Source organism: Carcharodon carcharias, chromosome 9, assembly GCF_017639515.1.
Source record: "Carcharodon carcharias isolate sCarCar2 chromosome 9, sCarCar2.pri, whole genome shotgun sequence".
Classification (NCBI taxonomy): Eukaryota; Metazoa; Chordata; class Chondrichthyes; order Lamniformes; family Lamnidae; genus Carcharodon; species Carcharodon carcharias.
The window spans coordinates 103,811,744-103,838,342 of record NC_054475.1 but is presented as its reverse complement, the minus strand read 5'-3'; the positions used below and the strand labels follow the sequence as shown (position 1 = coordinate 103,838,342).

General features: G+C 43.3%; 1 protein-coding gene across 7 annotated transcripts in view; it reads right to left on the bottom strand.

Moving 5' to 3' along the window:
• Positions 1–26,599, bottom strand: part of sytl4 (synaptotagmin-like 4) — a 93,867-nt gene that overhangs the window by 59,569 nt on the left and 7,699 nt on the right. For 2 of the 7 annotated variants that reach the window (XM_041195528.1, XM_041195530.1), the window contains exon 2: positions 18,084–18,175. The exons of the other annotated variants lie outside the window; for them this stretch is intronic. The gene's annotated coding sequence lies outside the window, so the exon portion shown is untranslated. The remainder of the gene's footprint in view (positions 1–18,083; positions 18,176–26,599) is intronic. 7 annotated transcript variants of the gene reach the window in all.

Here is a 26,599-nt window from a genome sequence, read left to right as displayed (position 1 = left end):
TTTACAGACAAGCTCCTTGAATTCAGGGGAACTCATGCAGGGGGCATTTCATTTCAAATTGGTGCCAAAATCTCTGGAAACGAGCTTCACTTAAATACAATAACAGACCCACCACTCCAGAGCAGGTTACTTAGATGCCTCTCTGTGGATTGCTACTTTGACTTGGTGGAAAGACTTATGTGCTCCAAAGATCCCTTGAGTAATGCCACTGGGGCATCCCTGCTCCTGGTAGGGCCACTCATGGTTGCAATGTTGGGGGAGGTGCCAGCCAAAGTGCAGTCCAAAAAGTCCTCAAAGTCAAAACAGGCAAAAGAAGACCGTGCATCTCAGCAGCTGCAAAGATGGAAGAAGGCTGCAGTAGCAAGGTGGTCCCAGTTATCATGGTTTAATACATCACCAAAATCTGACCAACCTGTCAAAGTCATGTGAACAATGATGACACCCCAAGGTTCCCAAGTTAAAGCCATGCGCAGGCATCTACCGTTTTCCTGTGGTGACAGAGAATTGGCAACAGGGACAGAGCTGTGAGCCGGGAAGTCCTTAGTCAAGAATCTGCACACGGGTGACAGATGCATGAAAGGCGTTGGACACCTGTGTTGGGATAACTCGTAAATAGCGAGGCTTTCTGAATTGTGCTCAAAATATTTGGTGTCAAGAAACTTCATCACAGTCCTTCAGTAATTGTTTCATAATGATATGACTGCAAACATATTGAGTCAGAGATATGAAATAAAATTCAGACCAGGGTCAAACACGGCTATGTGATGGCCTCCATACTATTTACAATCTACCTGATAGTGGTTATTCATCTCAAAGATTAATTGCCCTCTGGTGTCAGTATTAAATACTGTCTAGATGGAAAATACTTTAACTTCAGTGGCCTTGTGCCAAAACTAAACTGACCACCATACACATACATGATCTACAGTTTGCGGATGACTATAGTGTCATTGCTCACTCTGCACCAGATCTGCAAGTCACTCTCGATCTTTTCAATTCAATATAAGAAACTCGGCCTGTTCTTGAATGTTGCGAAAAGAAAACTCACATCAACCCACAACTGGTCAGTCAAATATTCCACCTCTCATATGTTGAAGGAGACACTCTGGAATATGTTGAGCACTTCTCATACTTTGGCATCCTCCTTTCTCAAAAGGTTACCATTGACGAGTAGATCCAACACCGGATCAGATGCGCCAATTCGGTCTTCTAGAACTGCAGCACTGAGTGTTTGACAACAAAGGCCACTGCAAATCAACAGAAGTCCTAGGGCTAAATTTTACTGGGGGGCAGTGGGGAGGCCTACCCCCCTACCCAGTTCCAAAAATCATTTCCAAGGTGACGATTAGAAAAAAAAGGCCTCCCCACTGCAAAAACACATTGCAGTGGGCTAGATGAGCTCAGCCTACTATTTCCGCCCCTCTAGAGCTGCTGGCCAATCTGATTGGCTGACAGCTCTGGTAGCCAGCAGCACCAGAACTCAGTAGTGGGCACTGCTAGGACTGCAAGCGGTCCCGGGAAGAAGGTCATAGTGTCTGGAGACATGCAAGTCCCGGGCTTTTATGGCGGGGAGGGATTAGGCACCCTAGGGAGGGGGCTAATGGGGGTGTGGGTGGGTTTTGGTGGCCAGACAGGGAGGCACGTTGTGGGTGGCGGGGGGGGGGGGGGGGGGGGGGGGTGGGGTGGGGGCGGGGTGGGGGCGGGGTGTGTTTGCCCCCGATGTGCACAGGACACCCCCTGAATGATGTGCCCTCTTCTTTGCTGCCTTTTCAAAAAATTTCTTTAAAAATTGCCTGCCCACACCAATTGTATTATGACATGGGCAGCATAATATTCGGGTCAATTTGCTTTTTAAAGAGCTCAATTGCCCAGTAATAATTTTTTTTTAAATGGCGGGCGGGCTGCTGATATTGGTGTCCTCCTGTCTATTGTATTATATGGGGACCAGGTTGATGGGTGGGCAGGAAGGCGGTGGGCTAGCCACCTCTCATAATTTACATGTACGCCCTGCGAAAATACACCCACTGGGAGTGGAAGGGCTGTAAAATCCAGCCCCTAGTGTACAGACCAGTTGTCATCACCATACTCCTGTATTGCAGTGAAACCTGGCTGTCTTTCAGTGACACAAAAGAGTGCTAGAGAAATTCCATCAGTAATGCTGCCACCGCATCCATCGGATTCAATGGGAGGACCATTGAACAAATATTAGTGTCCTTCTTGAAGCCAGATTCATAAGCATTCAGTAACACTCCTACAAAATCAACTTCGATAGGCTGGACACCATGTCTGGATGGCCAAAATGCATCTCCCTGGCTAGATCCAATTTTCTCAACTCTCAAATGGCCAACATTCAAGGGGAAGGCAAAGTAAACACTTCAAGCATTCTGAAGCTCTCCTTGTGCCATGACAGTATTGATAATAATGACTAGGAGGAGCTTGCTACCAATCCTTCAAAATGGCAACTTGTCCATTAAGTTGTATCAACTTTGAGTCTCAGTGTCTTAATGATGAGGCAAAGCGGTGGAAGATAAGGAAAGAAAAGGAAGTAAATCCTGCACTTTGGATCCCACTACCTCATGGGACACCCTGTGGCCAAAGATCTGAGAGTTGAGGATTGGCCTGTTCAGTCACATGGCAGAAAATTGCAACTCTGAGGAGATATCGTCCTCGAATTGAGGGACAGCCATCACCAATGACTTAGATGCTCAGATATCCTCTGTGGTTAAAACAGAAATGGGCATGTTCACATGGGATTGGGTCAGGTTTTGTGAAATTGATGAGCTCCTCAGCTCTCTCCCTCCCACTATGGGGGTGTGGTGGTGGTGCAATGAGGAGGTTAAAATTCCCTCCTCTGGTTCCCAGGCCGTGATTTTCAACCACAAAGTGAAATATCTTGGCCAACATTAGTCAGTGTGCAAACATTTCTGTTAATCTCCTAACTTTCCTTTCTGTCTCTCCTGAAGGTAGTGACTCAGAGAGAGATATGTTTCCACATGTACCAGCTGTACTCTGGGAACCTCACCCAATGACTGTTCTTTATCTTAAGCCTCGGCTGTGAAAGTCAGCAGGCTACTGAACTGAGGTGGGGATGGGTGAGGAGGAATCTACAGCCAAGCTCACTTGTATTGTCTTCTGCCACTGAAATGCATGCAATTGGAATGTTTCCTTTTTACGGTGCTCAATTTTAAATCCCGTACTATCCCCTATGATTGTAGGAACTCATCAGGCCTGCCAGTCTATTTATATTGGGGTCAGGAGTGGGGTGGGGTAGGGAGCGCAATGAGGCAGTGGAAGAGCAAGTTTCAAGGGAAAAGTATAATTATACAGAGAAAAGAAGATAAAGTGAAGAGTTAAGATTTTGTTGCCAAGGTTGGAAAGAATGCCTTGAACTTTGCTGCGACATTCTGGCAGTGAGCAATGTTTTGTTCTGTGCACGTCTTTACTTGGCTTTTAGTCAAAGCCAACAAAGTTCTTTCCTAGTCCACCGGGTGAGATTTTAACTCAAAAATATTCTAACTGTAGCTTATGCACAATGAAGGATTAAATAACATCAACTTCCAAGAACAGTTAAACTTTCTCTTCACATGTTACTGAAGAGCTACAGGCACTGACATCATCATGTGGATAAAAACTTCAACCCATTAAATATTAAACTTAATTAATTAAGTTTAATATTTAATGGGTCGAAGTTTATTTTTTCCCCTGCCATGATTTAATTTCTTCTACTGGTCTCCACTTAAATAGATTGCGGAGGCTTTGTTCACACTCATTTTACAACTGTGTGGAAGGAAGAGGAGGAAGTGGACAAGATTAGGAAATAACTTACAAAACAAAGTTATTGACATGTTATGGGACAGAAATGAACTACTTCATTAAAAGGGGAAAGATAAAAATCAAATCAATTTTGATCACAAGATGGATACAGATCAGAAAGGTCTTTTGGCTCTTCCATTCAGAAATACGTCCATACGGCATTCAATTTTTTTTCAAATGAGTCTAAGACTTCTGTCTCCTCTATTCTACTTGAAAGTCAATTCCACATGTTGGACACCTTTCATGCGAATAACTGAAGAAAACCCCCCCATGTTATTCTGAGCTTTGCTTTTTATTAGTTTGACGTATTGCCACTTGTCCTACTCTCATGGTTTAAAGTCTTTTGTCCAGATCTATCTTTTTCATGCTGTTTACTACCAGTTCCACTTTCTGTCATCTCCTCTTAAGACTGAAATGCTCAAGTGTCTCCAATCTTTCTTCATTCTTCTGGCTCTAGGGATCAGCCTCATGGAAAATGCTTCCATGCTTAAAGTTCTTCCTTGTTTCTCTGTGACCAGGGCCACATTTTCATTATTACTGCCCAGTTGTTAACATTGGGTTGAGCACCGAGAGGAAATATTAGCAGGGATGGTTACATGATGAAAGTAGAACCAACCAGATTTGTCATCCCTTTATATTAATGGAAAGAAGTCACCTGCTTTTTGTAACCAAAGGCCTCCTCACTCATTATTCCTCTCCGCGCAACGCTCAACATTCAGGGGTAAATATGGTGCCTCTAGAGCTCAAATATTGTCTGAACAGAGCAAAATTCACTTTAAGTAGGATTACCTCCAACCTTCACTCTTACTGTTTTAGCTATATAGTTCAGCATTTTATGTGCTTTATTGTTGGCTGCTCCGTCCTACCAAAGAGGTAGGTTTTAAGGAGAAAGAAAGAGATAGGGAAGTGGAGAGGTTTAGGGAAGGAATTCCACAGCTTAGGGCCTAGGCAACTGAAGAGATGACCACCGATGGCAGAACGATTAAAATAAGGAGTGCTCAAGAGGCCAGAATTAGAAGAGCACATATCTCAGAGGGTTGTGGGCTGGAGGTGATTACAGAGATAGGGAGGGGTGGCACCCTGGAGGGATTTGAAAACAAAGATGAGAATTTTATAATCGAAGTATTGCTATACCAGGAGCCAATGTAGGTTAGCAAGCAGATGGATGAGAGGTGAATGGGACTTGGTGCGAGTAAGGGCAGTGTTTTACATGACTTCAAGTTTATGGAAGGTAGAATTTGGGAGCTCAGCCTGAAATGCATTAGAACAGTCAAGTCTAGAGGCAACACCTCTGAATTTAGCATCGAGGTTCACACGCTTTAGCAATGTGAGAAGCCCCAAAAATCAGTCACAGGCACACCCTGCTCAATACTTCCTCCTATTGCAGCCCCTTATGTATTTTGTTGGGCGGGAGTATTAAGAGTTACAGAACCAAGCTAGGCAGATGGTTCCTGAAGAAGTACAGGGGCGAAATTTAATGAAAATTGAGGTGAGCTGGAGAGCTGGTGGCAGCCCTGCCACAGCCATTCTGAGCCCCCTGCCAACAACCTGATTTAATAGCAGTCAGGCACTTCTTCTGGTAGTCCCTTGGAACAAGGGGGATGCTTTGCACTTGGAGTCTTTAAATGCAGGGATGCTGTTGTGCTGTAGCTACCACATGGTTCTGGCTGACCAAGAGTCCCTCCTACTTTAATTGCCTGCCTTAGGCATATTGGAAGAATTTTGTAGGCTGATAACCAACCTGTTAGGTCACTTCATGAATGCACTTGCCTTGTAGGCATCAAGGTCCTTTTCATGGTCAGGGGCAAATTTCTGCCTCAGTAGAGGCCAGCAGCTTTCCAGTGCCACCAGGAGTGGTGGCTGTTGTCAGTACTGCAGAAGGGCTAGACTGCAGGATCTTGTCTGGAGCCTAGAGTGCAGTTAGGTGAGGCAACTTCACCAAGGACAGTATGGGATGTTCTAGCAAGGTGGGGTCTTCAAATGTGGGAGGTCCTTGCCACTGGCGGTTCTTTCTGTTGAGCACAGGCCACTCAAGTAGGAGGGATTCCCCCCTTCAGGCTGTACCTACCAGGGTTTATCTAGCAGTTTTCAGCCTGTTGTGTTTGAATACCAGTGGCAGCATGATAGGCCCTTGCGGTCTTTATGTGGCCAATTAAGGGACTCAACTGGTTTCCAAGTGGGAAGGCCAACCTTGATCCTTCCTGCCCTGCACCTTCCCACCTGATTATATTAGGATCCTCCACCTCCCAGTACATCTCTTGGGGTGGGGGGGGAGCATTAAATTCTGCCCCAGGAGTTTGAAGTGCTAGGTCCTTTCCCGCAATTAACTTTGGCTGCTGTTTACTATGCTATCAAAGAGGCTATTCTTTAGTTTGGTCCTGATAATAAATTCCATTTTTTACCCAATAGTGATGCAGGACTAATGGATCTCCCATTACTTCCTTCTGTTTTGTTACCTTTTTCAATTAGGTACCACTTTAGCCAATTCCCAACCTGATAGAACCTAGTAACTTCAGTGAGTTTAACATCAGTAGTGGTAAAATTGCTAGAATCCATTGCTAGGAATAGCACTTAGACCCCCAAATTGCTTTGTCATTCTGGAGCATTATGTTCAGCTTTTGACATATGCTTTAGGAAGAATAAACTGGCCATAGGGAAAATCAGCAACTGATGAAGCTCATACTTGGAATGAAGGAACTGAAGTTTAAGAGATTGGGTAATAGGAGTTATGAATGCTTGAGATGAGGAGACTAAGGGATGATCTGATTAAGGTTTTTAAACTAGTAATGGGGGTTGACAGGCTAGATAAGGACAACTTTTCCCTCTTTTTGGGAAATCTAGAACAAGGGTGGTATTTAATGGAGGCGACAGGGGTTTTGCCTGCTAGCTGGAGAGTCAACAAAAGCCCTGCTTTACCTCTCTTAGTGAATGCCAACTGTATTAAGCCCATTCAGGCACTTAGCGGGACAGTAGAGGGACTTCCCTGAGATCAAGAACCCCAGGGTAGAAGTCCCACCTGCCAAGAGCTGTCAGAGGCCAGCAGCTATGGTGAACGGGAGCATCACCGGGGAGGCGGTGGCTGCTGCCAGTATGGTACCCACCCGAGGGCTGGGATCATTGCTGGATCCCAGGCTGTAGGGGAGTGGTGGTGGGAGGGGGGTTCTGACAAGGCAGCGGGGTGGTTGGGGTGGGGGGGCGTTCAGTAGCAAGGGCAGGGCCCCCTGCCCCCAGAGCCTGTCAGCAACCCTGCACGGGTTTGCTTGTCGTGCTTTCCCGCATGGTGAGTCTCTCGTCCACTGCTGTGTTAATATCAGCAGCAGCTGGATGATGCCCTTAAGTGGGTATTATTTGCCTACTTAAGGGCCTCAATTGGCAGAGCAGCAGAAAGTCCGTCCATGGGCTTTCCTGGGGTGCAAGCGATAAGGCAGTAGCATGCTGACCCACCACCCTCCTGCCTGCTTAAATGCCTCCATCACCAAACTCATCATGGGGGTGGACATTAAATTCTGCCCAAGGGGACTTAATCCTTGAATCTGAGCTAAGGTGGTAAAAGGATATTTATTAAAACATCTGCCCCATAAAGCAATGTCAGAATGTGGAAAACATTTACACAGACATCTATAGATGTGTATTCATCTACAAAGTCAATTGAGCTGCTCAAAAGAAAGATGGATGTTTGCTAGAGAATAAAGGAATTAACAGTCTAAATGAGCCAAGTGGCATACACTGTCCTCATTATTCTATAGGAGCCACCCAGTGTTCATCAACTCAACAATAACAACTTGCTTTTCTGCATGTAATGTGCCTTTAATGTAAAATATCCGAAGGCGCTTCACAGAAGTGCATTCAAACAAAATGTGACACCAAGCCACCTAAGGAAACATCAGAACAGATGACCAAAAGCTTGGCTGAGAGAGTTTTTAAGGAGTGTTCTAAAGGAGGAAAGAGAGGTGGAAAAGTGAAGAAATTTAAGGAGGGAATTCCAGATCTTATCACCTAGGCAACTGAACAATACCTCTCAAATCAACCCATTTCTCATTCTTATTTCTCTGGGATAAATAACATTCAACCCAGAGGATTCATTTATTTTGATCCCTTTTAGCCTGCCTAAACTTATTAGTGTATGTTGGCTAGATGTATCGTGTGTTTGTTCAGCAGAGGGAACTGCATAGCTTATACTACATGGGACTAAGCTAACTCAAAACCTTGTTTTCTCTTTGTAACCCTATGAAGCATGGCTGGATGAAGTATTGTATGGGCAAGGTACAACAACAGGGTTTCCCGGTCGTTAATCTCACACCCACCCTTCAGAAAACTGTCTCCTTTACTAGCACCATTACCTGATTCTTATATAATTCACCTGCCACAACAGGTCAGAACATAATGAGTGATAAGACTACTTCAGGCCCAAAGCATCTGTTTAAATTGAATAGGAACTGGAAAACAATTGCGCATACAACTGATACACAGTGGGCTTTCATTAATGCCTGTATGATTGATCTTGGAAATTCCCATTGCTTGATTGCTTCTAGCATCTCAGTTTGCAATGGCAATACTGAGCTAGATGGCAGGAAATAACCTATGAAGCTTTTTAAAATTGATAAGACTTTGTGGAAAACAATGATTTGACAAGACAAATAAAACGTCATTACAAATGGATGTAGAAAAAGAGCATACATATATTGGGACTGGTATGTTAACACATGCCTTGCTGGCTAAATAGCAACTTGGTTCTGTTTCTCCCTTCACAGATGTTGTTAGACCTGCTGAGTTTTCCAGCATTTTCTGTTTTTATTTCAGATTTCCAGCATCCACAGTATTTTGCTTTTAGCAACTTGGTACAGTTGAACAGCCAAGTAATTTTTTGTGCTGGTGAACAAACAGCAGCTTTATACAATTACATAGTGTAACTCTGCTTTTGAGCATTCCTCGACATACTGAACAACTCTCCATTGTCTTTCAGTGTGTGTACTCCTTACCAAACTAAGCAATCTGCAATTCCACTGCACTACATGCTGTTCAGTACCATAAGAGTTAGACAAACAGCAACCCTGTACAGTTACATAGAGAACAATTCTTGCTGAATAAACAGGAGTGCTGTGCAGCAGATTTTCAAATGCAGCTGTGATTTAAACAAATAAAATAATCATGCTGCAATGGGGTCAGGTATCTTCCTTTACTACTCTAGATAACCTATCACCATGCTATAACTATGTTCTCAGAGTACAATGATTCATGCAGTAATTCTGCAATGGTAACCATTCTTAAAGGTCACAGCCACTGATGAATGGTTTCCGTACAAATTCTAAAAGTCTGGAAGGTGAAGCTACCCAGTTACTGTATGGTGTATCCCAAATAATATGTTTGTTCAGATATATTGCAACCAATGTTTCAACTCCAGTTCTAAGAGGTAATTATGGATCAAACATGTTTATCCTGTATTATGATATCTACCATCAAGTGAAAAGACAATTAACTGATATTGGTAAGCATTCACCCCTCAAACTCAATGCCACAAAATACAGATTTACTAGTCATTCACATCATTTACTGCTTGTAGGATCATACTTGATGACTGCCATATTTGCCTACATAATAACAGTGACTGCACTTTGAAAGTAATTAATTGGATGTGAAGCAGTGTGATGTCCTGGGGGTATGATGAGGAACTAAACAAATGCAAGCTCATTCTTTTTACATGAAATATATAACATATACTATATTTCCTTTACACATCAGCTATCTATCAGTTCCCACAGACTTATTAGGAATCACTCGAAACAATGTTGAAAGGATGTATACCATCCTACCAGCCAGCTTATTCTCCTGTATTTTATTCAAAGGAAGAACCTTTGTAGTAGGAGTTCCCAATCTTTACCATGAGTGCCACTTACGCACTTAGTAGAATTGGTATGGCCACATATCACTTTTGAATTCATGTTCCCATTAAATTTGCACGTATGTCAATATTACCAACTGTTTTTGGTGTTCTAATGTAGGACTTAACCAACAATTTGGCAACAGAAGTATTAACAGCCTTTTTCAAATCTCCAAACCCACAGGACAAACCAGTATGATATGTAGGCACAAATAGAACTGGGTTCACAGGCCAAATGGCCAAAGTCCAAGTGCCAGAAATGGCCCTCAGGCCATTTAATAACCTGCTTTTCAGGAATAAGGTACTTAATTGCCAGTGAAAATTAGAATTTGGTGTAAATATGTTAAAGGCTGGTGATTTGAAATAAAAACAGAAGATGCTCGAAATTAACTAGTTGATCAGTATCTAAAAGAGAAAATTAGATTAACATTGAAAGATTGCACCTGAACTCTGGGCGGGATTTACTATATGTGACAGGAATCTCACCCCTTGGCTGGAGAACTGGTGGGAGCCCCGTCAGCCTCCACTGAGGAAGACCCAGTGGAATTCAGTACCATCATCAGCTTTCCTGGGGATTAAGGACCCTGGGGGACAGAAATTCTGCACTGTCCCCCGCCCCCCCCCCCCACCCCCCACAAGCAGCTGGCCAATCAGAGATCAGCAGCTCTCTACTGCCTGTCAATGTCAGCAGGAACAATGGCACCTGCTGGCAATGCACTCTCCAGAGGCCCAGGATCAACAAGGAACCCCAGGCCAAAGATAAGTGAGAGCGGGATGGATGTCACAGAAAGGATAGAGGGCGACTCTCAGTGAGCCCCCCCTTCCCAATGTTGGGTCCCTCAATCAGACAATGATGGACTCCTCCTGGATGTTCGCAAAACCTGACAGGGCTTTGATTTTCAGGCTCATATCAGCAGCTGCATATCAGTCCCCTGTGTGGGCATTAATTGCCCACTTAAATGGTTCCAGTTAGCATCCAGGTGGGAAGACTGTCCATGAGTCTTCCCACCCTGGACTTAAATTAAGTACAGGCAGGAAGGTGATGAAGTCCCCATCCTGCACCTTCCCAACCAATTAAGTGTCCCCCTGCCTGCAAACTCGCCATGGGGGCATTAAATTCCACCTATTATCTTTATCTTTTAAACAGTGATCAACTTGCTAAGCATTTTCAAGATTGAAATTTAAAGTTATAACTTTCAATAGAGCCCAGTACTTCGTGATTGTCATGGTTGGACATCTCTGACTATAATCCATCTGCACAGTCCAGAGAGGAACTTTGTTGTAACCTGTTGTTTTATGCTGTCAAAGAGTTACTTTACAGTGAATGAGGGATCCAAGGCTTTTCGGTGTTCATTCAGAACAATGATAATCCAAATAACATAATAACCGAAACCCAGAAATGCAATTATTGTTGAACATAAATGCTTTCAAGTGAAAAGATAAGATTTTCCATCCCTCAAACTGATGATTTTCTCTTTATTTCCTGAATTTATGAGCTTATGCCAAGGTCCATTTCTACAAACAAAAACAAAAATACCTGGAAAAACTCAGCAGGTCAGACAGCATCTGCAGAGAGGGATAGAGTTGACGTTTCAAGTCCGTATGACCCTTCATCAAAACTAAGACATATAGAAATGAGGTGAAATATAAGCTGGTAGAGGTGGGGTAGGACAGGTAGAGCTCGATAGGGGGCCAGTGATAGGTGGAGGCCAAGAACAGACTGCCAAGGATGTCATATACAAAAGGACAAAGGGGTGTTGATGGTGGTGATATTAGCTAAAAGATGTGCTAATGGGGACGTTAAGGGAAGCAAGCTAGTGGCAGATGCCCCTAGTGCGGGTGGGGTGGGGGGGAAGGAATCGAAATGGGCTAAAAGGTGGAGATGAAACAATAGATCAAAATAAATTTAAAAATAGGAGGGAAAAGAAAAAAATTAAGTGTAAAAAAAATTATAAATTATTGGAAAAAGGGGGGTCAGAAAGGGGGTGGGGATGGAGGAGAGAGTTCATGATCTGAAATTGTTGAACTCAATATTAAGTCCGGAAGACTGCAAAGTGCCTAGTCAGGAGATGAGGTGCTGTACCTCCGGTTTGCGTTGAGCTTCACTGGAACATTGCAGCAGGCCAAGGATGGACATGTGGGAATAAGAGCAGGGTGGAGTGTTGAAATGGCAAGTGACAGGGAGGTCTGGGTTATGCTTGCGGACAGACCGAAGGTGTTCCACAAAGCGGTCACCCAGTCTGTATTTGGTCTCTCCAATGAAGAGGAGACCGCATTGGGAGCAGCGAATACAGTCGACTAAGTTGAGGGAAATGCAAGTAAAATGCTGCTTCACTTGAAAGGAGTGTTTGGGCCCTTGGACAGTGAGGAGGAGGGAGGTAAAGGGGCAGGTGTTGCACCTTCTGCAGTTGCATGGGAAGGTGCCGTGGGAGGGGGTTGAGGTGTAGGGAGTGATGGAGGAGTGGACCAGGGTATCCCGGAGGGAACGATCCCTGTGGAAAGCCGCCGGGGGGTGGCGGGGGGGGGGGGGGGGGGGGGGGGTGGTAGGGTTAAGGGAAGATTGGTTTGGTAGTGGTATCATGCTGGAGTTGGCAGAAATAGTGGAGGATGTTCCTTTGAATGCAGAGGTTGGTGGGGTGATAAGTGAGGACAAGGGGGACCCTATCATGGTTATGGGAGGGAGAAGGAGGTGTGAGGGCGGATGCACGGGAGATGGGCCGGACACGGTTGAAGGCCCTGTCAACCACAGTGGATGGAAAACCTCGGTTAAGGAAGAAGGAAGACATGTCAGAGGAATTGTTTTAGAAAGTGGTATCATCTATACAGATGTGACAGAGGCAAAGGAACTGAGAGAATGGGATGGAGTCCTTACAGGAAGCAGGGTGTGAGGAGCTGTAGTCGAGGTAGCTGTGGGAGTTGGTAGGCTTGTAATGAATATTGGTGGACAGTCTATCACCAGAAATTGAGACTGAGAGATCAAGGAAGGGAAGGGAAGTGTCAGAGATGGACCATGTGAAAATGATGGAGGGGTGGAAATTGGAAGCAAAATTAATAAAGTTTTCTAGATCCAGACAAGAGCATGAAGCGGCACCAAAGCAGTCATTGATGTACCGGAGAAAGAGTTGTGGGAGGGAGCCTGAGTAGGACTGGAACAAGGAATATTTCACAAATCCCATAAAGAGACAGGCATAACTGGGGCTTTTAATTAACTTTTTTTACACTATATTTTTTTCTTTTCCTTTTCCCTCCTATTTTAAAATTTATTTTGATCTATTGTTTCATCTCCACCTCTTAGCCCAGTTAAATCCCTTCTACCACCACCCACCCACCCACCCACCACCCCCCCCCCCACCCCACCCGAACTAGGGGCATCTGCCACTCGCCTGCTTCCCTTAATATCTCCATTAGCATATCTTTTAGACAATATCACCACCATCAACACCGCTTTGTCCTTTTGCCTTGGCCTCCACCTATCACTGGCCCTCTATCCAGCTCTCCTGTTCCACCCCCTTCTATCAGCTTATATTTCATCTCATTTCTATATGTCTTAGTTCTGATGAAGAGTCATATGGACTCAAAGCGTCAACTGTATCCCTCTCCACAGATGCTGTCAGACCTGCTGAGTTTTTCCAGGTATTTTTGTTTTTGTTCTAGATTTCCAGCATCCGTAGTATTTTGCTTTTATCTGTTTCTACAATCAACTGGTTATACAGGTGATAAATCCTCTAAATTAAAGTCTAAGGGGGGAATCACCCAGTCCTGTTGGCGACGGATGTCATGGCGGGTGGGGGGAACAATCCAACAGTAGGGACAGAAATTGGTTTCACACCAGTGTGAAAGCACAGTGGGATCATCTGATGATGCCTGCCATGGCGGAATGCGAATCCCGCTGGAGGCCAGCATGAACCAAATTTGCATCCCGGTAATGGAATGCAAAGTAAGGCCCAACTGGAATCTTCCACCCCTATCCCGCCCCATCTGATTTACTGTTACATCGGCGGGAAAACACACCGGCCCAGAACACATCTGGACAAGTGCGATGTGCAGAAGTCGGGACTTATTGTTAGGGTCTCGCTGATGATGCCAGAGCCCTATGGGAGGTTGGGGGGTGGTTTGATATCCAGGTGAACATGCAAGGGAGGGATCTGTGGAGCCAGTGACTGCCTCCTGGGGAGCGAACTGATGGTGTGCATGGTAGGAGGGAATGGTGAGTGAGAGAGGGGGCAGAAGGAGCCGGTAAGGTGGGAGGGCAAGGGTGCATCGGTGGCAGTAGAACGGATGGCGAGGGTGATTGCTGGGGATTTGGAGACAGACACTGAACCTGAGGCTGGGAGGGAGATGGTCAGGGAGGTCAATGTGGATGGGAGTGGGATTCTTAGGAAGGTAGGGAACGTGCAAGTTCACCTGGACATCCCAGAAAGACAAGGTTTCAGGTTGCAGGTGACTATGGGGAGGTGGAAGGAGATGCCAGTGGGGTCCACAGCAATGGGGGAAAAGGACATGGGTGACTGGCGGAGGGGAAAGGATGGGGGAGCCAATAGTATACTTCACCACAACCATGGTTGTCAAAATCAAAAGTGAGCAGAGCCTCATGTTGGATGGGCAAAGGTGCTGCATGGGAGTGTGATCAGCGGGTGGGTGAAGATGCAGTCAGCTCAGATGGACAACTGAAAGAGAACCCCAGCAAGCAGCATTAAAAATGTTTTGCGCAGGGAGATAGATATGGTGAATAAAGGCTCCGCGTGTGTGGGAGAGTGCTTGCACAAGGTTCTGAAAGGTCCTGCCACACATGCACTTCTCCCTCCATAATCACTTGTGGTCTGGCTGCATGCAGCTGAACTGATAGTGTGTAGCATGCAATGGGAGAACTTCTGAAGCCTGTCAATGAAGCTGAAAGATAACATTACACATTATTCAGTGAAAGTCAATATATTTCCAGATTATAAAGTGACAAAATGTGTTTATCGTGCAACCACTTGTGATTAGAATTTCTTAACTTTTCTCGGCCTAACACTTTTTCTTGCTGAACAAAAACAGAAATACCTGGAAAAACTCAGCAGGTCTGGTAGCATCGGTGGAGAAGAGCAAAGTTGACATTTTGAGTCCTCATGACCCTTCAACAGATCGCAGTTTTTTGTTTTTAACTTTTTCTTGCTGTTTCCCCGACATCCGCAGCAAGGGTGGAGATAGCCTGAGCTATCTGAACAGGTTGGCCCTGTTGCCTCTGATGATTTTAGCATGAGTCCTGTGGAGACCCGAAGGCTTGAGGGCCCCGGCTTGCTTTGGCTGTCTTCCTGTGGGCCAGCTGCTCCCTCTGCGATGACAGAGGATGAGGTTGAGGGGTCACAGGCAAAGGGGGCTCGGAGGGAGCAAACAGCCTCAGAGTGGATGACCCAGGGGTGTCCAGCTGCCACTCCTCTGGAAGCCTGGCCTCACTCCTTGAGGGGAAGGAGCACCTGGAGGGACATCGAGGTGGCCCATTCTCCCCATGCGTTGCCACTGAAGGAAGTCACCCATGGCTATCACAACAGTGTGGAGGTCTGCACACATCTCCGCATTTTGCTGGACTAGGCTCTACATGGCATCTGCCATCCTTTCCATGGAGACCTCCATGCATGCACATGTGGGCACCGTTTCATCAGAAAGCAGACTGACACGTTGCTCTGACTCATATGCCACTTCGCTGAGGGCTTCTGACAGCTCTGTGATGTTCCCCCGCCTTCTGCTGACTCTCTATAACCAGTTGGGAGACTGAATCCAGAGGCTCGTCATCTGACTCGGACCTCACAGATGCCTCTTCCTCAGTAGTCCCCTGAGTGCCGGGGAGCTCAGCTGAACATGCCTCCTCTGTCCAGTGACCACCAGGTTGTGAACCCGAGCCTACTCTAGATCTAGGCCCCACTGAGTTGTGTGTCTCTGCGCTGGCTGGGGGTGTGGGTAAGTGTTTTCCAGGCTGCTTATTTCCAGCCCTTCAATGGAGGTGGTGTCCTCTTGGCTAGAGGTGAGGACCTGGATGGACTGCCTGGCTGAGGGCATTGGTTGCTTGGCAGAGTCCCTGTGAACCAGAGACAATTAGTGCATAGCAGCAGAGTCAAAAGGAGAGAAAGCATGCACAGTTGCAATGACAGAGGGGTGATGTGGTGCAAGATCCTCACATGGGTGTTCGCCGCGGACCTCACCAGTCAGCACGATGGCATGCTCCTCAAAGGCCACTCCACTCCCATTCTGGGACCTCTCCCTGCTGTTGTGGGCCAGCTTCTCCTGCCTGAAAGCATGAAGACAGATGGAGGGAGTATGAGCAGGACACAGGGCACTGTGTTGAATGTTTGTGAGGTAAGCGGAGCCATGGACAGGATGAGGACGTGGACTCCAGAGGACATGAGCCTGATGGCGATGTGAGGGTATATGAGAGAGTTAGTGGTATTGTCCCTTGAGGTCCGAGATCCCTGTGGATGTGTGATGGGTTTAGGAGTGTGTGAGTTGAGAATGATGTGATGATCGGCTTCCCTGGCAGAATAGATGAGATCACTCATCCTCTTCCTGCATTGGATGGCTGACTACCTCTGTACTCAGGTGATGCTAACCGCCTCTGCCACTGCCTCTGCCTCTGCCTCCCAGGCCAGATTGGTGATTCTGGTGGACCTCCTGCTGGCCAGTGCGGGGAAAGAGGGCATTGTGGTAGCCTTCCACTTCATGCAGCAGGCACCCCAGAGAGGCATCACTAAATTTGGGGGCTGCTGAAATTCTTTGCTTTCTATTTTTGCTTTCATCTATTGCCTGGAGCAGTCCTGGTCTGTAGACATGAAGTAGGCTGCACTGTGGTGCACTATACATGTGGCGCCTGGAGTGTGCAAGTGCTGAGATCACAGTGTGGTGGGCTACAGGATTCAATTTTTCTGGAATTTTCTAAATCATGTAGTATAGTGCTTCACCAAATGCACACTTGGACATTTCTAAAATTGGAGCCTTGGCAAATACAAGGGAGAGAACTGGCCAAACAAGAAAGAACTACAACAGTTCAAAAAAATACACCCAAGTTTTCTCCTTTTTTCCAAGCCTCTCCAACGACAAACTTGGTGATAGTACATTCACTCCCCTCATCCAAGTTATTAATATATGTTGTAAATATTTGTGGCCCCAGCACTGATATCTGTGGCATTCCACTAGTCACAGGTTGCTATCCTGAAAATGCCCCCCTTATCTCTGTCTTCTATTAGTTAGCCAGTCTATGCTAATATACTACCCCCAACACCATGGGCTCTCTTATTAAGTAGCCTTATGTGCAGTAGCTTATCAAACGACTTTTGGAAATCCAAATATATTATATCTACTGCTTCCCCTTTATCTACCCTGCTTGTTACCTCCTCAAAGAATTCTAATAAATTTGCCAGGCATGATTTCCTCTTCATGGATAATATTAGAGTGGGCTCTTACTCCATGCTTTAGACAAAGAACTCAGCAAACTATTGGGCATTCTGTATTAAGGAGAATGTTTACTGGACAATAAGGCCCTCATAATTATAACATCCAGGTCCACCCTTGTAAATGGGTATAAAGTAACAAATTTTGGAAGGCCTCAGTGCAGATAGATGCTGGGGAACTCCCAAGGATGACTCTGGTCTGACATTCTTGGCTAGTTCGAGAAGTTGTGAAGACACAAGGCACTGAGAAAAGAACTGGAGAAAGAAGAAAGAGCTCTTCATGGATTCCAGCCACCTGCCTGATCTGGACCAGCACTTGATACCTTTTATGGCATTTGGAGAAGTTCAGTGACGAATGTTGACAAGGAAAGATTGCTTGTGTGAGCTCACAGCCAGAATACGGATGAGCTTGTGTGCTGAGTTATCATTATAAGTACAAGGATGATAAAAAAAATCAACAAATATTACCATTGCACCCCCCCAACCCTCCCGTCAGCAAGTACATAACACTTCAAAGTGCTCAAGTTCTCCGATTTCTCAGACTATGTTGTTAAATGTTTACAATATTCTTTTATCAGACAAGCGAGTGCAGGCAGGTTTCTTTTTAATGAATTTAGCCTTGTTTCAGGAAATTTGGCATTAAGAACAGGAAAAGGATGGGAAGATGAAAGGCCAATGACAGGACTTTTATTCTAATCAGCTGGGAGAGGTGGAGTTGAACACAGAGGAATAAGGAGTGCGTAAGATCACATGAGAGCACTTATGAAAAGTTACATATTCGTCTGAAGTTATATAAAACTGCCAAAAAAAAAGGAAGCTATTTTTCAAAAATTGGTATCTTGGCCTGGATTTTGCTGTGAGCACCAAAGGAATGGCTTTCACCATTCACCTTGCATACAATTGTCCACAGACTTTTAGAGGGTATGTCAGAAGAGACCTTCAGTCATCTGGTATCTGTTTGAATTTGATACCTCTACAGGGAACCATGGTTTCTTTTGGAACACAAGCAGCAAGGAAGCTCTTCAACAAATCAGACTGAAGAATCCTCAATGACACACGCAGACTGGAAAACAAAAAAAAAAGGAAATATAAATTGCATTTAAACCATTGTACAGAAAGTGGAACAAGGATTTGTCATACACATGGTTTAATGGAATGACACAAGGGAATGGAAAGACCATTTAAAATTATTTTTGTTTTTATTATTTTAAAATTCACAATATTCTTCTGAGGGAATGAGATTCCATGCATGAAATTGATTTTTCAGGGCCAGGGAGGTTGCTCAATAATAACTATCACTTAATTTGCCTTTAAAACTCAGTTATTCCCAATTATAGAAGGCTTAATCTTTTCATTTATCTTGAAAATTAGAATAATGGGTAGTTACTTTCACAGTGATCTCTGTGCACATTCCATTGGAGAAGATTGCAACAGTGCATCTGTGGAGTAGCAGGGTATCACTGACAGAAACTTCTGCATTTCTGCCTTTAACTGTGCATGAGCAGCTGTTAGAAGTTGCTATCAGTTTTATCCAGTAGGAACAGCAAGAGCTGACAGCCTTGTCATTATTAGCTACAGCAAAATCTGGGGCAAAAATCAAAGAATGGTGCATGATCTAGAGCAGAATGATTAATAATCAACAACCTTCAAAATAAACAGAAGTAGACAAATAGAAAATTCATAGGACCAAAGATATAAACACGAAAAAGACAGATATGGCAAAATCACTGCCATAACCCCACCCTGCTTATTGCTGGTTTTTCTACAGAGGCTGCGCCAATGAGGTACAACTGGTTCTACATCAGCCACGGAAACTGATCTCTGTACATGGTGAGAAAGTTACATGTTGGCTTCCTATTGCGTACATTTCTATTGATAATCCTGTACAATGTAATTAAGTCAGGTTTAAAGGCTTCACCTCCTGCACCACTCCAAAGCCTTTACACATTGTGTACTTGCACTGCAAAGTTACAAATCACATACAACCTCCAAAGAATCTAATCAACAAATGGGACCATGATTGCTTAAATGTTCTTTTAAATTTATTCTGCATCAGATGTGAACATCGCTGGCAAGGCAAGCATTTGTTGCCCATCCCTAATTGCCCTTGAATGGAGTGGCTTGCTGGGCTATTTCAGAGGACAGTTGAGAGTTAACCACATTCTGTGTGGCCTGCAGGCTAGACCAGGTAAAGATGGCAGATTTCCTTCCCTAAAGGGCATTAGTGAAGCAGATGGGTCGTTACAACAATGGTTTCATGGTCACTGTTAGGTGAAACTAGCTTTTAATTCCAGACACCAGCTGCTATGTTAGGATTTGAACCCATGTCCCCAGAGCATTAGTCTTGACCTCTGGATTATTAGTCCAGTGACATTACCACTATACCACCATCTCCCCTTGAAATGTAAAATGCAATGCTCTTGTTTACGAACATATGAAATAGAAGAAGTAAGCTATTCTGCCCCTCGAGCCTGCTCCGACATTCAGTAAGATCATGGCTGATCTGCTTGTGTTTTGAATTCCACATTCCTATCTACTCCCGATAACCTTTGATTCCCTTGGCTAACAGGAATCTATCTGCCTCTGCCTTAAAAATATTCAATGACCCCGCCTCCATCGCCTTCTGAGGAAGAGAGTTCCAAAGTCGCTCAACCGTCTGAGAGAAAAAACTCTCTTCATCTCTGTCCTAAAAAGGGTGACCCTTAATTTTAAAACAATGCCACCAATTCCGGACTCACCCACAAGAGGAAGCATCCTTTCCACATCCACCTGTCAATACCATTCAGAATCTTTTGTACTTCAATCAAGTCGCCCCCTCACTCTTCTAAGCTTCAGTGGAAACAAATCCAGTCTGTCTAACCTTTCCTCATAAGTCAACCTGCTCATTCCAGGTATTAATCTAGTAAACCTCCTCTGAATCGCCTCCAACACATTTACATCCTTCCTTAAATTAGGAGACCAAAACTGCACATAATGTTCGAGAGGTAGTCTCTTAACTTCAGTTCTCTGTAGACAGCAGCTAGAGGCTTAGATGCTGTTGGCTTTTCACACTTGTTTTAGATCTTACAGTGCCTGCTCTTACACACAACCTTCACTCCTTTATACATATTTTCCCCTTTGAATGCAAATTCCAATTGTTTCACTATGTCTTTGGACTTTTACCCCTCTAATATTAAATCTGTCATAGTACCAAATTTACCCATAATCTTTGGCAAAAATAAACACACTGTTTCTTAATTTCTCCTGGCTAAGTGTAATATTTCACTCCCTCTTTTGAATTCAGTCTAGTCTGCTTTATTCAAAAATGCAATTATTCCCTTTACACCTTGCATCCTAAAACTTCCCCCATTGTTTACCTACTTAACATTTCAAACCTAGCTTATCTTCTATTACATCAAAGCCTTCAGACCAGCTGCCTTTAATTCAACACACACACATACACAGACCCCACTATTACTCTATATTACAATAAATTCCAATACCATTATGAAAATTATTATATCTTCCTGATACCTCATCTAAGTCACTATATAAATTGTAAAAAATTGAGGCCCCAGCACAGACCCCTGAGGGACTCCACTCATCACATCTTGCCAATCATTTATGCATACTCTGTTCTTCTGCCAGCCAGCCAATCTTCTATTCATGCTAATATATGTTACCTACTACACCATGAGCTTTTATTTTCCACAATAACCTTTGATATGGCAACTTATCAAATGCCTTTTGGAAATCCAAGTACAGCACATCTACAGGGTCCCCTTTATCCACAGTACATGTTACTCCTTCAAAGAACTCCAATAAATTGGTTGAACATGATTTCCCTTTCACATTTATAATCAGCATGTCATAACTGAACTGGGTGTTATCCCAAGGGAGACAGTTTCTGGACAATGGCTCAAATCAATCCAGATGGAAACTTCCTCTTTGGATGCCCTTGTTATCAAAAAAAATAGCAATGCAGATACCGGCAGTGATTAAAGCATTAAGATCGAAAAGTTTAGATATCATCATGAACTTTACAGCTCTGTTATTTTCTAATAATTCTTTGAACCCAGAGGGCAGAATTTTTCCGTTGGCGAGCTGGGGACGGGGCCCGCTCGCTGACGGGAAAATGATGCGGGATGACGTCGGGGGAAACCCCCGACATCCGCCCGACCCATTTAAATATTCAGGAAGGTGGGGGCACAGCGCGATCAGCTGTCTGCCTGCTGACCTGTCAATGGCTAATTGAGGCCATTAACAGGGTAGTTAAATCAATTAAACACCCTGCCCGTCCAACCTTAAGGCTGTGTGCAGGCCAGGAGCCCAGCGTGCTTCCGAGAAAACATGAAACCTCATCCACTGGCAGGATGAGGTTTCATGTCGGTTTTAAAGAACTTTAATAAAGTTTCTGTGATATTTATTAACATGTCCCATCTCGTGTGACATTGTCACATGAGGGGAACATGTTAATAATTTTTTTATTTTTCTATTTTTCAACGTTCAGTGCTCTCCCTGAGGCACATGCGCGAAAGAGCACACTTTGACAGTTGGGGAATCCCTCCCCTTCCCCCCTCCCGCCCACTTAAAATGGCAGCGGGCCCCATTTCAGTGGTGGCGATCAGCTGCCTGCCCGCACTGAGCTGCTGGGGCCCACCCATCAAGGGCAAAATTCTGCCCAGAGTCTTGAAATCATTTTTAAAATTTTGTGTTAATAGAAACTTCATGGGGTTGTTTTAATTTAGTATGTATTTGTTTCTGACAATAACAGTGGTTTCTGAAAGCCTTTTACTCTGTGTCACAGTACAATGATTCACATACTGAAGGATTCTACTTCTTAGGATTAGTGATTGTGACATATTGCCTGCCTGTTTATCAAGAAGTATTTTGCAGTAAATTAATGGGCAGTACCGTTTTGGATAAGCTTGGTCAGGTCTCATCTAAAATACTACGCTCAGTTTTGCACTCTTAAATGATGGGTGATAATAAGACACTGGGAAAGATTCAGAGGAGGACCACAATTAATATGTACCTTCAGTTCCAATGCTAATTTAAAATTTGTACATTTTTACTTAACAATAGTGTAGCCATTAATGAGATTTGTTTGAGTTCTTTAAAATAATGACACCATTAGTCTCGATCCATGGATTTAGGCTGCGGAATTAGATAGATTAAAAAGGGACAAGGGAGCACGAGCAAAAACCTAAATTAATATAACGAGACCCTAAGTATGATTTTGCACCAGTGTTGGTCCGCATTTTTGGGACACATATTCTACAGTGCTAATTCTGAACACAAAAACAGGCCCAGACAAATTTCTACTACATGGAGTATAATGCTCCCAACTGAAATTTAAACATTTAAGTCTTGTCTCCAGTGTACCTTATTCAGATCTCTTCACGAGAGACTTAAACATTTTTGTTTCTTTTTGGATTTCTTCTTGGCTATCAGGAGATGCTGCAGTATTATTATTTTTTGCTGATTGTTTTTGCAGATTGCCCAGTAAATATTTGCACCTCAGGACATGGCAAAGAGGTGTAGTTCAGAAGGAGGTGGGATTTTCCGGCCCACCCATCACCGGGATTGTTTGGTCCCACCAAAGTCAACGTCCCTTTGGTTGGACCACTGAAACTCCTGCGGCAGGTCCTGCTATGACAGGGCCGGAAAATCCCGGTCCTTGCCTTGTGTAGTTTCGCTGTCACTGCACTTTGATGGAGACCTATTTTAACAATACCGACTTGAATTATGTTCATATGTTATGGTGTTCAGTTTGAACCTGGTGAACTAGAGCATGTACACTTGATAGTATTGTCTGTGCTTTAATATTGCGACTGGCAATTGATCTAATATGGTTAGGATACAGTTTTTCAGTGTTCACCATCGTCTCAAAAGACTAAATAATATATCTATATTGGACTATATGCCAGCAGGCAATCAGTTTAACCCTAGCAAGGAAACTGAACTATACATCAGTATGTGTCAGTTTTTCATCATATAAGTATCATGTTCCAAGAATCAATGTTATCTTAAAGATAAGACAGAAGAAGGGTCTTTGATAGCTTGTTGCTTCAGGAAGGATGGCAAGTTTGTAAATTACTTTGCACAAGCATCTTATGTTATATTGTTATATTATTACAATATGATTTAGGAAATATATGTTCATGCCTATGTATACAGAAGTATCCAGAGTGCCACATCAACTCATGACCGAACTACAGTCTCTGTATCAAATTAACAATGTATCAGTTCTGTAACACATGGTCTGACCTGAGAAATACATTTGATAAAGCTCTTGCATTTGAGCCTAAAAGTGTAGTTGTTTCAAACTTCTGGGAAACAAAAGACATAACACTTTACCTTAAACATTAACATTTACATTAAGTCACTTCCGGACTTAATATTGAGTTCAACAACTTTAGATCATGAACTCTTTGCTCCATCCCCATCCCCTTTCCTATCACCTTTTTCCAATAATTTATAATTTTTTTTATATATATATATATTTTTCTTTTCCCATCTATTTCCATTATTTAAATGTATTCCCATTCATTGTGTTATCTCTACCTTTCAGCCTATTTCAATCCTTTCACCATCCCCCCCGCCCCCGCCACCCCACCCCCACTAAGGCTATCTGTCACTTGCCCGTCCTGCTTTCTACCCTTAATGTCATCATTAGCACGTTCCTCAGCTAATATCACCGCTGTCAACACCCCTTTGTCCTTTTGTCTATGACATCTTTGGCAATCTCTTCTTTGCCTCCACCTATCACTGGCCCTCTATCCAGCACTACCTGTCCCACCCCCCTTCAACCAGCTTATATTCCACCCCATTTCTATATTTCTTAGTTCTGATGAAGAGTCATACGGACTCAAAACATGTTCCTCTCCGCAGATGCTGTCAGACCTGAGTTTTTCCAGGTATTTTTGTTTTTGTTTAACATTTTACATTAATCAGTTTAATACTAAATAAACTGCTTGCTGCTTCTTCAGTTGTGCCTCAGTCAGATAATAAATGCCTGCCTGCTGAAGGCGAGGGGTCACATGACAACCAGAATGTAATGGCAAAGGGTGCTCCATTCAACCCTAGAATTCTGCTACACTTATTTAGAGATTGGGCACATAGAAATACATCTCGTTCTTAGAGGACAGAAGTTCAACTTATTGGAGTTTTTAATTGAAATTCAAGTAATATTTCCAGCATAAAAAATACAAAAATGTAATAATCTATATGCTTCTCTTCACCCTTCTTTCATGGAGATATCTATACCCTAACTCAAGTCTTCCATTTAACTCATGTTTCTGGATTTTTTGGTTTGAAATTGCTGCCCGGAAGAAACGTGGTAGCAGATATTTTCAGCAATATTACATCTCCCCTAGGGGTGTAGGAAGAACTTTGAAGTGTGTGAATCTAGGTGTGTGAGTAGGTGTATGTGTTTGTGTGTGTGTCCGGGGTGGGGTGGGGGGGGGGTGCGGTGGAGACTCTGGGTAATCAGAATGCTCTGTGGCAACCAGCACTCGAAACGTCAACTCTTTTCTTCTCTGCCGATGCTGCCAGACCTGCTGAGTTTTTCCAGGTAATTCAGTTTCTGTTTTGGATTTCCAGCATCCGCAGTTTTTTGTTTTTATTTCAGCACTAGTTAATGCTTGTTTGATGGTGTCACGTTTAGGTATTGTAATGGATCATTTAGATCATTTCAGGATGGCAGTCTAACAGTAAAGCTGTACGTGGTACATTTATTCATGTCACATTATATACTGAGAACTTGCAGTCACAATGTTACCATTTCTAATCCGAAACTGTAAACATCACGGAACTGCCTAGCAGCCTGGACCAGTGCTATGGAAAATAGCAGTTGTGGAAATGGAATAAAGTACTCAGTTAAAATTTTATATCTATAAACACAACTGATACCAACAGCAATAGAGACAGTAAGCATTGGCATTGTTTTCTGAACATCGAGGTGTTCCTATGAAATTCTCCTCTTAGCTATTTTATTGCAGGTTATTGCCAGCTTTTACATACAAGTTAACACAAAACAGCCTATTTAGCCAAATTGTGTGTCAGCATTTACCCTCCACCCAAGCAAATAGTTCTAATCATGTTTACGCCTGCCATGTTTCCTTACTCTTTGTTCTCTCTTTCCTTCAATCTAATCTAAGTGTGGTCTAACCGATGTCTGGTGCAGTATTTCCTTTAATATTGTTGAAGAGTGATGGAAGTTCTGTTTCATGAACCCAAACGTTTTGGATGGCTTGGAGGCTAAGTGTTGAATTTAAATGGTTTTGGATGTGAATTCCTAAGTAACAGCATTCTTTAGTGGCTTCAAAAGGGAATCATGCAGTGTGTAGTTGGGTACTGATGGACATTGAGTATTACTGATTTGCATGATGTTACATTTCTTTATGTTGAATTTCATTCCTCATAATTTGGGTCATTTGACTTTAGTCCTGTCCTGAGACAATTACTATTTACTCTATTAAAACCTCTCAATTTAAAAAAACCTGTATGATATCAAACCCTCCAACTTTCTTGGCACTAATGAAAAAAACCTAGCTTTCCAAGTCTCTTTCTGAATGGTAGTTCTTCATTGTGACTATTATAAAGACAGCTAGAAAAGAGTAAGAAGTTGCAATCTAAACTCAGGGTTTAAGTGACAATTTTAAATTTTATGAGTTTCATGCAGAAGGTTTGTGATATAACCTGAATCCCATATTACATATACAGCCTTGTAACTGACTCACAAGAATCCAAATTTATATGGTTTATAATCCTGGCCGAACTTAAATAGGGTCAATCTGGTGGTTTGAATCACATTTTCCAAGCTTAAGTGAAATTGCTAATGATAATACCCCAGCTTACAGTGTTTACACAGACTGGCACATAAATGTTTCTCTCTTCTATGGTTTAGAATTATTGCTGAATGCGGTTATCTAAGTGGCGGAGATTTTTGTATCCCAATCAGCAGGATGACCTGAGATCAATTCCAAATGATGGCAGTTTTAAACACATAACAAATTTGTCACTCTGATCATTATCTGAAAAGGATCACAATAAGCAGAATAATCTTTTAGAAAGTAATTAGAGAGGGTAAAAACTTACCAAGAAATTAAGTGGTTACTCCTGCTGCCATAAACCTGTATAACATTTTCCATGAATTAACCAGCAGGAGTTAGGAAAAGTGGAGAAAGGAATAGGTATATGATCAAAATATTAATCATTCATTTAAAGTTTCTAGTCAATGTGAAGTCACTATCAAAGAAGTGAATCAAATGTTTGGTTATATTTTGAGAGCACCATATATAAATAGGGAATTGATTTGAAATGGCACAACATCCTGCAATAAATGCATGAGTTTCTACACTAAGCACACACAACATGACTTGTTACCCGGCAGTGAATATTGCAGTATCTGGGTAGATATTAATGATAATAAGTCAATAACCTTAACTGTAACTCAAAAGTAGTCATTCTAGCCATACATAGTTCATTAGGAGTGGCATATTTG